This window comes from Balaenoptera borealis, assembly GCF_965194805.1.
Source record: "Balaenoptera borealis genome assembly, chromosome: 7".
Lineage (NCBI taxonomy): Eukaryota > Metazoa > Chordata > Mammalia > Artiodactyla > Balaenopteridae > Balaenoptera > Balaenoptera borealis.
The window spans coordinates 121,172,041-121,188,086 of NC_138864.1; the positions used below are offsets into that span (position 1 = coordinate 121,172,041).

The 16,046-nt window shown below is 35.6% G+C and overlaps 1 protein-coding gene and 1 long non-coding RNA gene across 3 annotated transcripts in view; one reads left to right on the forward strand and one right to left on the reverse strand.

Annotated features, from left to right (window-relative positions):
* Window positions 1-16,046, forward strand: part of CNTNAP2 (contactin associated protein 2) — a 2,074,761-nt gene that overhangs the window by 539,729 nt on the left and 1,518,986 nt on the right. The window lies entirely within an intron of this gene.
* Window positions 1-16,046, reverse strand: part of LOC309632726 — a 351,315-nt gene that overhangs the window by 226,607 nt on the left and 108,662 nt on the right. The window lies entirely within an intron of this gene.

Sequence of the window (16,046 nt, forward strand, 5' to 3'; positions counted from 1 at the left end):
TCAGCCAGCAAAGGATATGTCAGACTAATCTTTGAACACTGCTCAGTAGGTAAAAGAGTTTGGGGAACATATAATAAGGACCATGTTAACAGGTTTTATCAGTGTCTTATTATACAGGTGACAAGCAAATCATGATTACTTGGCTGCATGTTAGTCTATAGATCTAATACCTAATACCTAACACTTTTTCTAGTTATTTGGCATGAGTTGTCTTTATTCTTGGATTGCAAGCATAATAGTGTGAAAAAATATCAAACTACTTAAACTTAGAGAAGAGAAAAATTCTTTTTTTCAAGCAGCACAAACCACAGACAAATACTAAGTTAAAGGTCTAATGATAATCCTCATATGTAAAAGGGCTGTAAAAGTTATAGCAATAACCAGAATATGCCCAGAAAAAAAGGGTTTTTTGTCAACCGACATTTCAGGGCAAAGGTTTTTGCATTGTCGAGCAGACACACCATGTGTATATAATCAGTAGATTATAAGTAAAGAAGGAAAAAAGAAGCAACATTTTAAGACCCTCCTTTGTGCTAGATATACTGCAATCTTTGTGCCAGCTGTGTTCCAAAAACTAAATTATTTAATCCTGATGATAATTTATAGGTGGACATTATTATCTCAATTATGAAAACATTCTATCTTGGTGAGATTAAATGATTCACTAAAATGGCAGAAGAGCTATGCTATTCATCCTCACATTAATCTGTCTCTACTCTGTGTGTGTAATAAATATACATAATATTTATTATAATAAATGTGTAAGATTTTTTAACCTAAAATATTTGGGGGGGGTCCTTGTTCCTTAAAATGATCCTCAAAAATCTATTAAACTATCAGATAATTTTGATTTCCTCCATAGGTGTCTCCCTCTTCATATTTACAGTGGTCATCGCTACACTTGAAGCTCTCAGAATCCCTGGGAACGAGTGAAACTCAAACCAAAGTTCAATAAAACACACATAAAACTTCTGCAGTATGTCATACTAGATAGGACATTAATTGCTTTTCAAATCATTTGAATTACTCTAGACAGACCACAAAAACAAAGAAGTATGCAAGTAGTTTATTTCCCATTTACAGCATGCTAGGCCTTTTTATGTGTGTTAAAAGAGCCATACACCACCTGTCATATTAGAGGAATTTTAAAAATGCCTGAGGATAATGAGCGAAATGTTTCTCCTATTGATGGGAGATTAAAGTGTATCACTTGTTGCACATGATACAGGTTATGTAAGACATATGCTCCTAAGACACGTGCTCTACATATGATGGATTATATGAACATAGTTCTGTGGCTTTGCAGGATTGGTGCTCTTCTTGACTCTGTCGCTCCACCTGAGACCTCTGGCATCTTTTTTTTTTTTTTTATAAATTTATTTTTATTTTATTTATTTTTGGCTGCGTCGGGTCTTCATTGCAGCACACAGGCTTTCTCTAGTTGCGGTGAGCGGGGGCTACTCTTCCTTGAGGTGTGTGGGCTTCTCATTGCAGTGGCTTCTCTTGTTGTGGAGCACGGGCTCTAGGCATGCGGGCTCCAGTAGTTATGGCTCGAGGGCTCTAGAGCTCAGGCTCAGTAGTTGTGGCGCACAGGCTTAGTTGCTCCACGGCATGTGGGATCTTCCCGGACCAGGGCTCGAACCCATGTCCCCTGCATTGGCAGGCGGATTCTTAACCACTGCGCCACCAGGGAAGCCACGACATCCTTTAAATAGTCACAGCAGTCACCCTTTTCATATGACTCAGGGAATTTGCCCCAGCTCCTTATCCCACCTTCCAGTTCAAGACTTCTTGCTCTCCTTTGGCAAGCCTGTCTCTTTTCTTTCTGTCCAGCCCTCCAGAGATAACAAGTCAGTCAGTGCGCTACCTCTCCGAGCAGCCCCCCTTGATCCACCATTTGTGAGGTGGCCCTCCGTTCAAAGGTGCAAGGCCTTTCAGTAGACCTCTTGCCCCATCCTTCTGCTTCCCAGGGATGGGGGTGCTGGATACTATACTATGTACCACATAGAAGACCAGTGTACAAACCAGTTGAAGAACTCACGTGGAACAGTCTGAGGGCAAAGGGCAACTGCTGTTATCAGTGAGCAAAGTAAGAGCAAAGCGGTACCAAACATGGAATTTCATTAAACTATGACCCCTGTTTACTTAGCATGGGGTATGGAGTGAACACTTTTTACGATTATATGTATATCAAAGTAAAATGGAGATCAGAATCAATATCTGTTAAAGCTAGTTATCGTTCCATTTTAAAACTTATTTGATCATTTTAAATCACTGTAGAGCCTCGTACTACTCAATAATGTGGCATGTGTGGCCTATGTGACTTGTGAAAGGTAAATTGTGTGGGCCAAATAAACTGAAAAATGATGAGTTTTAATGTTTATATAATGATAGGGTTTCCATCACAGAATGGTGAAAGGGTGAAGAACCTGAAAAAGACTGCCTTTCTCAGGTATAACTTGTGTTACCATCCTGAGGAAATAATCCACACTGGATTTATCTCTGCACTTCTACTATCACACAGAACAGTATTTTGCACATAATAGGCACTAGATAAAGATCATTTGAAAGAAAAAAAAAATCTCAGTGGGAATAATAATGTGAAAAGGAGTAATTATTCTGTCATAAAGTAAAAGAGACTATTTGAGAAAGACTTCTGGGTGTGTAATTAGAAAAAAAACGTTTTTGACATCTAATAGATGTGTATATCCATTTCACTTACTGGTATATTTTCTATTAAGCTTAGAAATAATTATCTGTCGAATGAAAAGAATTGTTTGTAATACATGTACATGAAAATGAAGTTAAAGAGGAAAACATTCAGTCTAAATCCCTCAGATTAGGTGCCCAGTGGTAGTAACTGGTACTAGAAAATATGTTTCTTTTACTTGGTTTAACTGAAAGGTAATATTTAATAACACTTAAGGTAATAGTGACCATGCAATGTTAATGAACAAATAATCCAAAACCACCTTTGAAGTCAAGAATAGAGTAACAGTTATGCTTGGTTGAGCCTGTATGTATAGCATATGGTGAGCACATCACGATTCCATGAGTACTTCTGAAATTTCGATCAGATTCCACTGCATTCATTTCTCAAGTTACAAACAAATATTTAAAGGGCACTAAATATGTGCTAGGCACTGGGGAAAAATATGGACTAATATCCTGCTCTCATAGGGCCTACATTCTGCTGGAGAGCTCTGTTTTCTACAAGACAGGGGAATAGGTAATCTTTAAATCCAAGAGTTTGAATTGCATCAGTGCTATGACTACTTCATAGATATTGAAGTACCTATGAAGAATATATATTGAATATATTCTTTTATGTTCAGATGCATTTGAATATTTCTTATCATTGGTTTCTAAAGGATTCCCATTAAAAAATAAATGTTGATACCTAGCCTAATAGGAAGAATCAGTTATTATGAAGATGTTATTATTTGAAAATAATTCCCTTCTCTGTAATGCCAGATCAATGTGGTAGTCATGTGCAAGAAAGTTATTATACATGAGAACAGCATTTATTATCTTCTTATGGGATTAAAAACTAACCACAAATTATAAAAATATTAGTTTACATTATCTTCAATTAATTTGGAATCTTCTTTTCATTCATATAGCCAGACTGCCCCCTTTTCTAGTTCACTGACTTAGTAGAAAAGGAAATTGAAATATAAGTTTTAAGGGATTATTATTTCTCCTCATTCTTGATGACTTTCTATAACATTGCTTTTCAGATGGTATATTAGAACAAAACATTGGCCTCTATACATAGGTGCCTAAAAATACTATGTAATAAGAAGAAATATGACTTGACTCCTTTAATTCTCTAGAAGTTTCATAATGAAACATACAACTTCCAGATACCACGTTAGGATGTGGTCAATGTATTTTTTCGTGGGGCTTTGGAGTAGATTCAGCCAATATTTATCATAACATAGGGACAGATGGTGCCAATGGTCCTTGCTGCCCACACGGTTCCAATGCTGTACTAGAAAAATTAAATACAATGTAGATTACATTTATTTAATCAAGTATTCTGCCAATAAAGCACATTAACTTGTAAGTCTAACTAGCATCCTTTCTCTGAGAGAGGTACATGAGTTACCTAAGAGATCACTGTTACTAATTGTGTCATTTAATCATAGTTTTATCATTTCACTGAGAAAATTTTTATTTCTCAACAATTGAATAACTCTAGAACTCCGTATCTCCAGTGCCTAGCTCTCAAAAGCCACACAATCTATCAAAAAACAGTCCTTAAGATCTGTAAGTAATAACTGGTGGTTAAAAGCCCAGGGTCTATAGTTAAACTGCCATGAATAAAATCTTTGCTTAGACACTTACCAGATATGTGACCTGGAGCAAGATGATAATTTCTTTGTGCCTCAATTTCCTGATATACAAAAACAGAATAAATATAACACCAGCTTTATAGGACCACTGTGAGGTTTAAATGAGATCATACATGGACAATGTCTTGCCATTGTAAGCACCTAACAAATGTTATCTGTGATCGTTGTCATTGCCTTTGTAGTAGCCTTTGTTCCCCTCTGTCACGTATCACCATAGCAATGAGGGGTAAACTAGACTTAAAAGTTGTTTGGTGGTACTCACATAAATGATACAGACACATGAATTTAGACTACATGGGTATATATTTGTGATAGTTTTAGGCCGCATAGGTATTACGTGGTTTGGTTTTTAGAAGCAAGGTATTGGATGATTCTTTTCTCAGGTATTTTAAAGCTAGTGAAAATGGAAATTTGCATTGAAAATTTGAAAATTTAGGGAATATGTTTAGCCATAGGGGATAATCATGCAAAAAAGGAGGGGGTGACAAGGGAGACAGAAGAAATAAGCAAAAACTTCATTTGCTTTTGCAAGATTTAGTTGTTCATAGTGAAATTCATTTAATTTTATTGCAATCAAACAACACTTTCCATAGAAAGAGGTGGCAGGACGTCTGTGTGTGTGTGTGTGTGTCTGTGTTCAAGTTTCCTTATGTTATACTTGGCTAAACACCAACTTTCTCCATGACAATCAATTAAGGATTATATTTCATGGTTGAGAGGGTGTCATGCGGAAATTTGATTTCTGTGTCTAAAAATGGCTGAAGGTGAAGAGTTCTCAAGACAGACACAGTTGATTCTGTAACAATTATTGACCCAAAGTAGAGATGGAATTCCATGGTGGTAAACAGACTTTCTTTGACACAAGCTCTGCAATGAAGTGATTCATTTATAAGGGAGGCACCAATTGAAAATACCACTCGAATCACAGTTAATTTCTGTGCTACTTACTTTAATGATATTAATCAGAGTGAACTTATTTCATGACACAGCAGTAGTCATAAGAATTGTTCTTCTACAAGTTCTACTTTGAATTGTGTAACAATTATTGTGTCATCATGTATCACAAACTCACTGGAAAATATTGCCATGGGATGACATAAAAATGAAGAAGAGACTATTAATGATTATCCTAATTATCCTAGAAAGGAAATCAAAGCTCTTCATCAGTTAACTACGATTCTTATTAGCTGATTAGCGCACCCATGTATAAAATGGGTAGGCAAATTATAACTTGCAAAACTAAGATATTTAGCTATTAAAACTTTCTGCCTTTATCTTTTGTATATAGCCTACGGGATGCTTCCCAAAAAATCAAAATAATTGTAAATGTTGGCATTTTCAAAAACATTTTCTCTACAATTTTACTTGACAATCCTGTTATAATCAGAAGGAAAGAGACACAACAGTACCTTGGAAACACACTTGTAGTCAAAAGTGAACTGTTTACTTTTTGACTTGGCCTCTGATGAACAGGTGGCCTTGAGCAAATCACTCCCTTTTGCAGATCCTTAGTTCCCTCATTTATGATTGGTCCTCCAAATGCCCACCCTGTCTTCTGAAAGCCAAATGAGATAGATGAGTTATAAAGCAGCAAATTGCCATGAAGTTCTTTGTGTGTTTATTATCCCTTTTACACTATATTCTAAATATGTGTTTAAATGTAAATCTCACTAATTGACCATGAGATCATCAAGGGTAGGAACCATAGGCAAATTGAAAAAAAAAGAAAGAAAAAAAGAAAAAGATGGATGAATGGATTTTCTTTTGAGAGAAAGGAATTTTCTTGGGACGTTTGTTCCTTAAGATCTAAACAGTAGGCCAACAACGTCTGTGAGAATCTTTCATGTATCTGTCGCTGCCTTATAATTATATCTGCCACTCTTTTTTTATTATCGGAAGATTTGAACAGTTCATTTTAAAGTCTGACTTCTCCTTTATACTGACTTCCATGCATGCCTGATGAAATATAACGAATTGAACAGTGGTGCCATTATTAAAACAATCTGATAAAAACCTGCAGTTGTGAGGTACACAGAAGATTATATTTGGTTTCTTCAGGGACTCAAAAGCGTTTCACATTTTGAATCATTTTCTAGAGTCTTTTTATGTGAATATACTACATTTTATCATGCAGAAATATTGTGTATCTTTTTTTTCCTCTTGTTAAAAAGAGTGAGCAGGATATCTAAATAAATTGTTATTAAAGTATCAGGTTTCCACATATGACAGGATCCCTATAGAAAGAGGAACCACATTTTAATCAAAACTTGATTCGCTGATAGAAATAATACATTTTTAAAATTTCTTATTCTCTAAGGAGATATTTTTTGCAAATAACCTCACATAAGAGTTTACTAAATGCGGTGTGATTCACATAATTACAGGAAGTCTTCTCTTAACAGGATTCCTATCTGAGCAATTTCATTTACCACTGTCTCGTTAAATAATACCAGTCTCCCAACAACTGGGTTCACATTTCGGTCCAGGGCATTTGAACTATAATTGCATAAAGTACAAACGTTGCTGCTAGCTCTTTAGTTCATAGATACAGAAGTAACAGATGCTCATCAAGATCAGTCACCAATCATGTCACGTCTTTCAAAGTCTGGCCACCTCGCGTCTGTTACTCAGTTCCTGCAGGGAAAGGACCTCTGTGCTGCTGTTCTGGCCACTTAGAGCTCTCAGAATGCCTTGTGGCTAAGCCCATTTTGTTACAACATTTATAAGTCTTTTGTCTTGTTTTGTTTATTGAGCTGTTTTTACTATCGTTGCTTTTTTTTTTTTTAACCATCATATTTTTTAATTGAAGTATAGTTGATTACTATATTATATGGTACAGGTGTACAATACAGTGATTCATAATTTTTAAAGGTTATACTCCATTTATAGTTATTATAAAATACTGGCTATATTCCCCATATTGTACAATATATCCCTGCTACCCCTATATTGCCTCTCCTGTCTTCCCTCTCCCACTGGTAACCACTGGTTTGTTCTCTATATCTGTGAGTCTGCTTCTTTTTTGTTATATTCACTAGTTTGTTGTATTTTTTAGATTCCGTGTATAAGTGTTATCATACAGTATAAGTCTTTTCAGCACATGGTTATTAATAGGTTTTGGTTGCTCTAGAGTCTAGAAACTAAAATTACCAGAGATTGAAATAAATATTTTGTATCACTAAAAAGTTTCCAGGCTTTTTAATGTCCTCATTTGCAAGTTTCTTGATGCTTCTTGAAGAAAGAATCTGCTCTTAACCGAGAGAAAGTGATTGCAGCATTTGCCAAAAATTGTGTAATTGTGTAAAAAGCAGTTTTATGGAACAAGTTAATGTTTTCTTATGCTCCCATGTATTATCAAGGAAAGGGAAATGCATCATGACTGACTTTTTTAAAGGCCTTCTTTTTTCTTTTTCTAATCTCTGAGCCAGTTTATTTTGGGTATAAAGGAGAAAATGAAATTTAGTTTGTGAAGCAAATAGTACATTGCATTTGTCCTCCTGATTAAAAACTTGTAGAAAAATTTTTCAAATAAACTTGAAAACTGTCACAGGAACAATTCCTAAATGAATGATTCCTCACAAATTCGCCATCTTGTGATTCTGCTATGATTTCGGAAAATGCACAATGCACTCATTCCTAATTTTAATTTGTCTTGGAATCTTACTCCAAATTAATACCTACATGATATGTGATGCATATCCCTATGTACAACTTCTTAATTACATGCAGTTGATAACCACTTTAACAAAGCAGGTTTCTCAACTTTCTTAATATTTCCATTGGGTATTCAGCTTCTTTAAGAAAATACTGAGAAATAATGATAAAGATAAAAGTAGTAATTTGTGTTTGTTTCTTTTCTCTAAGCAATTCGTTCACTGAGAAAAACATGTATTTTTTCTTTTCAACCAGAAGATAGGAGAGGACACTCTGTACATACCCAATATTTTTTCCCAAATGTTAGAATGTTAGTCACTTCAGTGAATTCTACCCCTACTATCTACACCCTCAAGTTACCCCTTCCACGGTTTTCACTCAGGCTCATCTCAAATCCGTGTATCAGGCAGTGGTCACCTTGGCATGAGTACAAGGATTTAATGTGTAAATTCAACAGTATTCAGAGATGTATTAAATGGGCAAATCAATTTTCAGTGACTACTTTAACAATGGATGACCTTTAAATGGTAATGACTTGGGTTGGATTCAAACCAGTGACCTAGAAGTTTAAGGTCCTGAAGCCCATTACTAATCTGCTGAGACATCTCAGGATGCACAGAATCACTGACTTTAAAATGCCTTAAAACTGGTCAGAGATGACATCGTAACCAGAAAAGAAGGAATGTGTTTTTCAGGTTCCTGCAGACAACGGGCACCTTCGTGTTTTTCATCTCTAGTTACTGTCATCTCAGTAGTCTTATCTAGTCTCCTACACTCCCTGTTGTCTTGTAGAAATACTTTTCTGTCAGAGTTTATGCTTTCATATGATAAACATTTACATCGAGGCCTGTCACAGTTGCAGGCATTTAAGATGCATTTAGAAAATGCACCTTCGTGTTGTATTTGAATTGACATTTTCCCTACATAAAAATCTTCAAAACGTATAACAATAAAGGCCAGCGTCTTAAAAGCTGGCCTCCTTTTATGCTTAGTAAGAGTTATCCTTTAGGAAATTGCATAAGCATCTAATCAGCACTGGCTAATTGTAGGTGCTTTCAGCCAGAACATGCAATGGGGCACACAATTAGCAAACTGAAGAAATGTTTAATTGCATGTGCAATTTTAACCTATTGTCAGGAGGGAAAATTGAAAGGATGAAAACAACCATTTTGACTGTGGTTAAGAAAGAATTAAAATATATCCAGAAGAGTGTGGACCCTCAAGGAACAAACCTCAGTTCAAACACTGAGCTGTCTGACCTTGGACAAGTCACCTAGTTAACTCTAAGCATCAGTTTTCTCCTTTGTAAAATGGGATCATCATGCTTTTATTGTAAAGTCGTGGTGGGGACATGAGATAGAAGCTCTAAATCACCTAACGCAGTGTAAGTCATATGACAGCTACTCTAGGAAGTGATGGCTATTATGACTATTAATATGAATATTAATCACCTTGATGCTCTCCCTACCATAACATCAAAATGTAATCCTTGGATGGTGTAAAACTGCTATGAAACACACTGTCCATCATACTCACCAATGTTCCTTCCATTGAGCTCTAATATACAGTAAAAGAGCTCTGGACTTGAAATCAGGAAAGTGAGTTTTAATTCTGGTCTTGTTGTTTACTCATGTGATCTTGAGCAAATCATTTAACATCTGTGAACCTCAGACTTTTTAGCTATAAAACAGAGACCTACTTCATGAGATCATTGAAAGAGTTACATAATATGAAAGAAGGTAGCATTGTGCTTGACATTTTAGGGACTTAATAGTGTTTAATTAATGCTAATACATTGCTTCCAAATATAGTAAGCGCCTTCAGAAATTTATACTTGGAATTAAGTCTGTTTTCTTTTACAATTTGATATATCTTTTATGCCAGTGCTTTGAGTTAGTTGTCTTTTTTTTTTAACTTTTTATTTTATATTGGAGTATAGTTGATTAACAATGTTGTGATAGTTTTAGCTGCACAGCAAAGCGACTCAGCCATACATACACATGTATCCATTCTCCCCCAGACTCCCCTCCCATCCAGGCTTAGTTGTCTTTTTTTGGGCATTGTTTGCCAAAAAAATTCTGCAAACAGAACTAATTTATTCGGTCCAATCTCTGTAATCCATTAGAATTGTTTCCTCATATTCTCTATATGTAGTTTTGAGTTTTCCTCTTTTAATTTTCTCATTGCATGTGAGTTCTTTTTATTGGAAATGGTTAAGATATAAATTATTACTAAGCTAACCTAGGCTCCAGGGTCCTTAGAAAAGAGAAAGGCGTTGGAAATCATAGATTTAGTTCCCATTCTACCATTATGACCTTTGACTAGTCACCTCCACTCTCTCACCTGTTGTTTTCTCATCCATCAAATGATGATGTTGCTGATAGTACTGTTTTTATTAATATCAAACAAAATTCTGAGCAGTGAAATACATTTTTAAATTACAAAGTAGTGTTACTATATTAAAGAATGCTGGAATAAAGACATCGGTAAACATGAAGTTTGAATATTTATACCCTGGTTTTATGAAGCTGAAAATAATATTTTGAGTTTAGGGAAAAATTAGATACTTTAAGAAAATAATTAGAAAATTAGAAAAGTAAGTGTTAATGTAAAAAAAAAAAACAAGTGATGAAATTAAAACTCAGATCCCCCAGAGAGCTGAGGAGGAGAGCTACTGTTTGTAAGGAATAAAGAAAATACTTTTTCTGTGAAAGTAGTTGGAGTAGTGTATAAACAATAATTTCATTTTTAGTATCTAGATTTGCATGGATCTCCACTTATTCCAACACCATTTCTTGAAAAGACTATCCTTTTCTCATTCACGTGTTTTTACCCCTTTGTCAGAGAACAGTTGACTGTATTTGCGAGTCTATTTCTGGGCTCTCTATTCTGTTCCATTGGTCTCTTTGTCTATTTGCTTGTTCACCAATACCACACTGTTTGTTTTTTTTTTTTTAAGGTTTTTTTTTTTTAATTATTAGCACCTTTAATTATTATTTATTTTATTTTATTTTATTTTGGCTGTGTTGGGTCTTCGTCTCTGTGCGAGGGCTTCCTCCAGCTGCGGCAAGCGGGGGCCACTCTTCATTGCGGTGCGTGGGCCTCTCACTATCGTGGCCTCTCCCGTTGCGGAGCACAGGCTCCAGACACGCAGGCTCAGCAGTTGTGGCTCACGGGCCCAGCTGCTCCGCGACATGTGGGATCCTCCCAGACCAGGGCTCGAACCCCTGTCCCCTGCTTTAGCAGGCAGACTCTCAACCACTGCACCACCAGGGAAGCCCTACCACACTGTTTTGATTACTGTAACTTTATAATGTCCTGAAATCAGGTACTGTGAGTCCTCTAACTTTTTCAGAAATATTGTGTTGGTCATTCTAGGTCTTTTGTTTTTCCATATAAACTTTAGAATCAGTGTAACAGTATCCACACAATAATTTACTGGGATTTTGGTTGGGATTGTGTTTAACCTGTAGATCAAATTGAGAAGAAAGAAGACCCTAACAGGACTGAGTGTTCCTACCCATGAGAATGGAATATCTCTGAATTTATTTGCTTCATCTTTGATTTATTTCATCAACATTTTGTAATTTTTCTCATGTAAATCTTGTATGTATCTTGCTAGGCTTCTACGTGAGTACCTTATTGTTCATGTGCTAATGTAAATTGTTTTGTGTTTTTAATTTCAAATTCTAATTGTTCGTTGCTGGTATATAGGGAAGCAATTAACTTTCGTATATTAACCTTGAATTCTGCAACCTACTGTAATCATTTTTTGTTCCAGGAGTTTGTTGTTGTTGATTCTTTGGAATTCTCTACATGAACAATCATGTCATCTACATACAAAGACAGTTTCCATTTTTCCTTCCCAATATGTATAACTTTAATTTCCTTATCTTATTGCATTAGCTAGGTGTTCCATTCAATTTATAATGTTGAATAGGAGTGGTGACAGTTAACGTCCTTGGCTTGCTATCTATCTTAAGGGGAAAGCATTTAGTTTCTTGACATTTAGTATAATATTAGCTGTAGGTTTTTGTAGACATTCTTTATGAAGTTGAGGAAGGTGCCATCTATGCCATGTTTGCTAAGAATTTTTATCATAAAAGTGTGTTGGCTTTTCAGTCTTTTCTTTATCTATTGACATGATTACATGATGCAAACTATGACATTTAGAATGGATAAACAGCAAGATCCTACCATATAGCACAGGGAACTAGATCCAGTCTCCTGGGATAAACCATAATGGAAAAGAATATTAAAAAAAGAAGGTATATATGTGTATAACTGAGTCACTTTGCTGTACAGCAGAGACTGGCACAACATTGTAAATCAACTATATTTCAATTAAAAATAAATAAAAGATTTTTCTTTTTCGCCCATTGATGTGATAGACTACATTCATTGATTTTTGAGTATTGAACCAAACCTGCATAACTGGAATAAAGTCCCCCTAGCCATGGTGTATAATTCTTTTTATACACTGCTGGATTGTATTTGCTAATATTTTGTTGAGGATATTTGCATTTATGTTCATGAGAGGTATTGGTCAGTAATTTTCATTTCTTGTAATATCTTGGTCTGGTTTTGGTATTAGGGTTATATTCATCTCATGAAAGGAGTCTGAAATGTTCTGTTCTCTTCAGATTTTTGGGAGACTTTGGAGATTTTGAGAGGATTGGTATTAATTCTTTTTTTCAATGTTCGGTAGTACTCACCTGTGAATCCCTATGGTCCTGGGCTTTTCTTTGTTGTGAGGTCTTTGATTAATGATTCATTCTGCTTATTAGCAATTGGTCTGTTCAGATTTTCATTTTCTTTATGATAGGTTGTATGTTCCTAGAAATTTGTCCATTTTTTCTGGGTTATTCAATTTGTTGGCATGTAATTGTTCATAGTAGTCTTTTATGCTCCTTTGTATTTGTCTGATATCAGCTGTAAGGTCTCCTCTTTCACTTATAATTATAATTTTGTCTTTTGTTGTTGTTGTTGTTTTTGGTAAGTCCAGCTAAAGGTTTCTCTATTTTATCTTTTCAAAAAATTAGCTCTCAATTTCATTGATCTTTTATATTGTCTTTTTATGCTCTATCTCATTTATTTCACTCTAATGCTTGTTATTTCCTTCCTCCTGCTACTTTAGGCTTAGATTATTTTTCTTTTTCTCGTCCCTTGAAGTATAAAGTTAGGATGTTCCTTTCAGCTCTTTCTTTTTACTTAATGTAGTCATTTATTGCAATGGATTTTCTTCTTTGAACTGCTTTTGCTGTATCCCATAAGTTTTGATATGTTATATTTTCATTTTCATTTGTCTCAAGTTTATTTTTATTTACCTTTTGATTTTTTTCTTTGACCCATTGGTTATTCGTAGCATGTTGTTTAATCTGAGATGGGCAGATCTTTCTGTTGTATTCCCATGATTATACAGTGGTTCTGTTGATGTGTAGTTAGGTCTAAGTGGAGAGCAAGCATTCTGTAGTCCAGTGATTAGGTCTCAGTCTTTTAGTGAGCTTGAGCACCTGGTATGTGACCTTCACAAGTACTTTTTCCCTCTTATGTGATACAGGAAGACCAGAGGTGGCTGAAAATGGTAATTTCTCTTCCACCATGTGGAAGACCAGAGGAGGCTGGACTTGGGCATTGCTCTTCGCCAAGATTGGTTTGACTCTAGTCAAACCCCAGTCTGTTAGGGCCAAGTAAGTCTAGGCTAGGCCTATTTTAAGGAGTACATAATGTTCTGGTTTTTCAAAATTTTTACTTTTCCTTTTCCCCTGCTGGAAGCACAAGGATTTTATCCCACCTTTATTCTGAAAACCTGGTGGTCCTCCCAGAGGTAAATCTCATGGAAGTGTGGGTGCCTCCTCCCAAGGCTGGGCCCCCAAGGATTTTTGTCTCTGAAGCTAGTCCACACTCTGTCTCCAGTTAATTAGTCAATTACTCTTTATGTTCTCCTACCTGTTGCTGGCTCCAGCAGTGATTTCTATTCCCAGTATGTTGTGATTCTCTACATTTGCCTCTCTCTGCTTTGCCTGGTGACCTCAATTCTCTGATTAAGCTAAGAAGCATTACTGATTTTTTGTTTGTTCAGTTTTTTTCTCGTGAGGACTAGATTAATGATTTCCAAGCACTTTACATGTCTGACCAAACTAATATCTTTTTTTTTTTTAAAGTAAGTTTGCAACAACTGGATAACACTTCAGTTTTCTGAGAGTCTGCTTTCAGGAAGCCCAATGGTACATAAAGACATAGTACCTATATGTTTATAAAAATTTCATCTGACAATGAAAAGTCACCTCTCTCGGCAGTAAAAATATATTGTGCCAGGCATTCAAAGGAAGATTTTAAAGAATAAGAGGTCAAAGACGTATTTACATATTTGTATCTTTTTAATGCATCTTTGATTGCAATAGCTATGTGTTCCTATAGAAAAGAAACTATAAAATATCAGTCTTTGTTTATCTCGAAATCTCATTAGTTAGCTCTGCATGCAGGTAGATCACCATAAATGAACACCCACAGAGTCTGCAGTCCATGGGGGGGATTCCTGTAGCACAATGCAAAACTTAGATACAATCCATCAAATACTGCACACTGAACATATGCTTGCAAGCCAGCCAACGATAAGGATCACAATATCCTCTAAGGAAAATTAGGAAGCATACCTAAAATTATACTGGCCTTATCAAAGGAATCCGAGGGCAGTGCAAAATCCAAAAAGGATATGCACAAAAAATTGCTTAGGTTCTACGTAGTATCATTTACCTGAATAATGGGGAGTCAAGGCTCTGGGGGGAAAAAAAAAATGTAGATTAAACAAGGACTTTTTTTTCCTAAGCCATTTTATCACCATTTTGTTCTTTAGAGGAAAAAATGAATAAGGCCAGGGGCTTATCTGATGGCAGTAGAGTTATTCTTTAGCTAGACAGTTGTACAGGACTGATAGCTGGTATGCTTCAGGAGATCTCTATTCATTACTTAAATATTTTTCTCAATGTTTGGTGAAGCCACTAACCCTAGTCCCCCAGATGCTCCTTGCCGCTTAGCCATCCGTGGAGGTCTCCTCAAAGCGCCTGGCTTATTTGAAGCTGCGGGTAGCACTTAGCGGTCACAGTACTGCCACCACCCTACTCTCATGTTTGTCATGCTGGGCCAGTGCCCATGCTGTACTGGTTGTCAAATATTTGGAATATCATCCTTTAAATTGTGGAAGAAGCAGACTGTAATGTATGATGCCAAGAAACTTCCTTCCCATCTTTAAAAATTATTTTAATGATTTAACCTATAGACAGGGGTGCTATTTAGAGTTTAATACCTTTAATTTCAATCCTGTAGTCATTTGGATACAAATGATATCATTAAGTATGATTTTTAAATATTGCATATATATAGAATTGTTTCTGAAGTAGAATAGGATGATATATACTCTGGTATCCTATTGGCAGATTTATTCTGAAGTTGAGAAATTCATAGGCTTTAAAGTAACCCATCCCCAAAATACTCTTTCCACCAAGTCTTACAAGCATGAAAGAGATGACCTCTCATATCCAATCAGCAGGCAATCCAGTGAACGTGAGTGGAAAAAATACAAGATATACGTGTGACCCACCTGGAAAGTGATGAAAAAAGTAATATTTGAGTTGAAATTCTTGTCTCAACAAAGTGACAACAAGAAACAGGGAGAAGGATGAGCTTTGCTGAAGAGTGAATTAATCATTTTGAGGAAGATTTGCTTTTTATTACCTATTTAATTTTGAAGAAAAGTAGCAATGTTGTATTTTCTTTGAAAGCAAGTAAGGCAAATCTTTTTCTTTTTCATTGTGAAACAACAACACAGACTCTAATTGATATTAAATAATTTTTCTTGAATGCAAGTTCTAGAGAAACCATTCAAGTTGGTATCCACTTATTACTACATCTGTGCACTTTACTACCTCTGAAGCATTGTATCAAAATAGATGAACATAAATCAGGAAATGTCTATTAATCTTATTCTATTAGAAGGGCAGAACATTGCAAACTTATTTAGAAAGAGTTCTATTG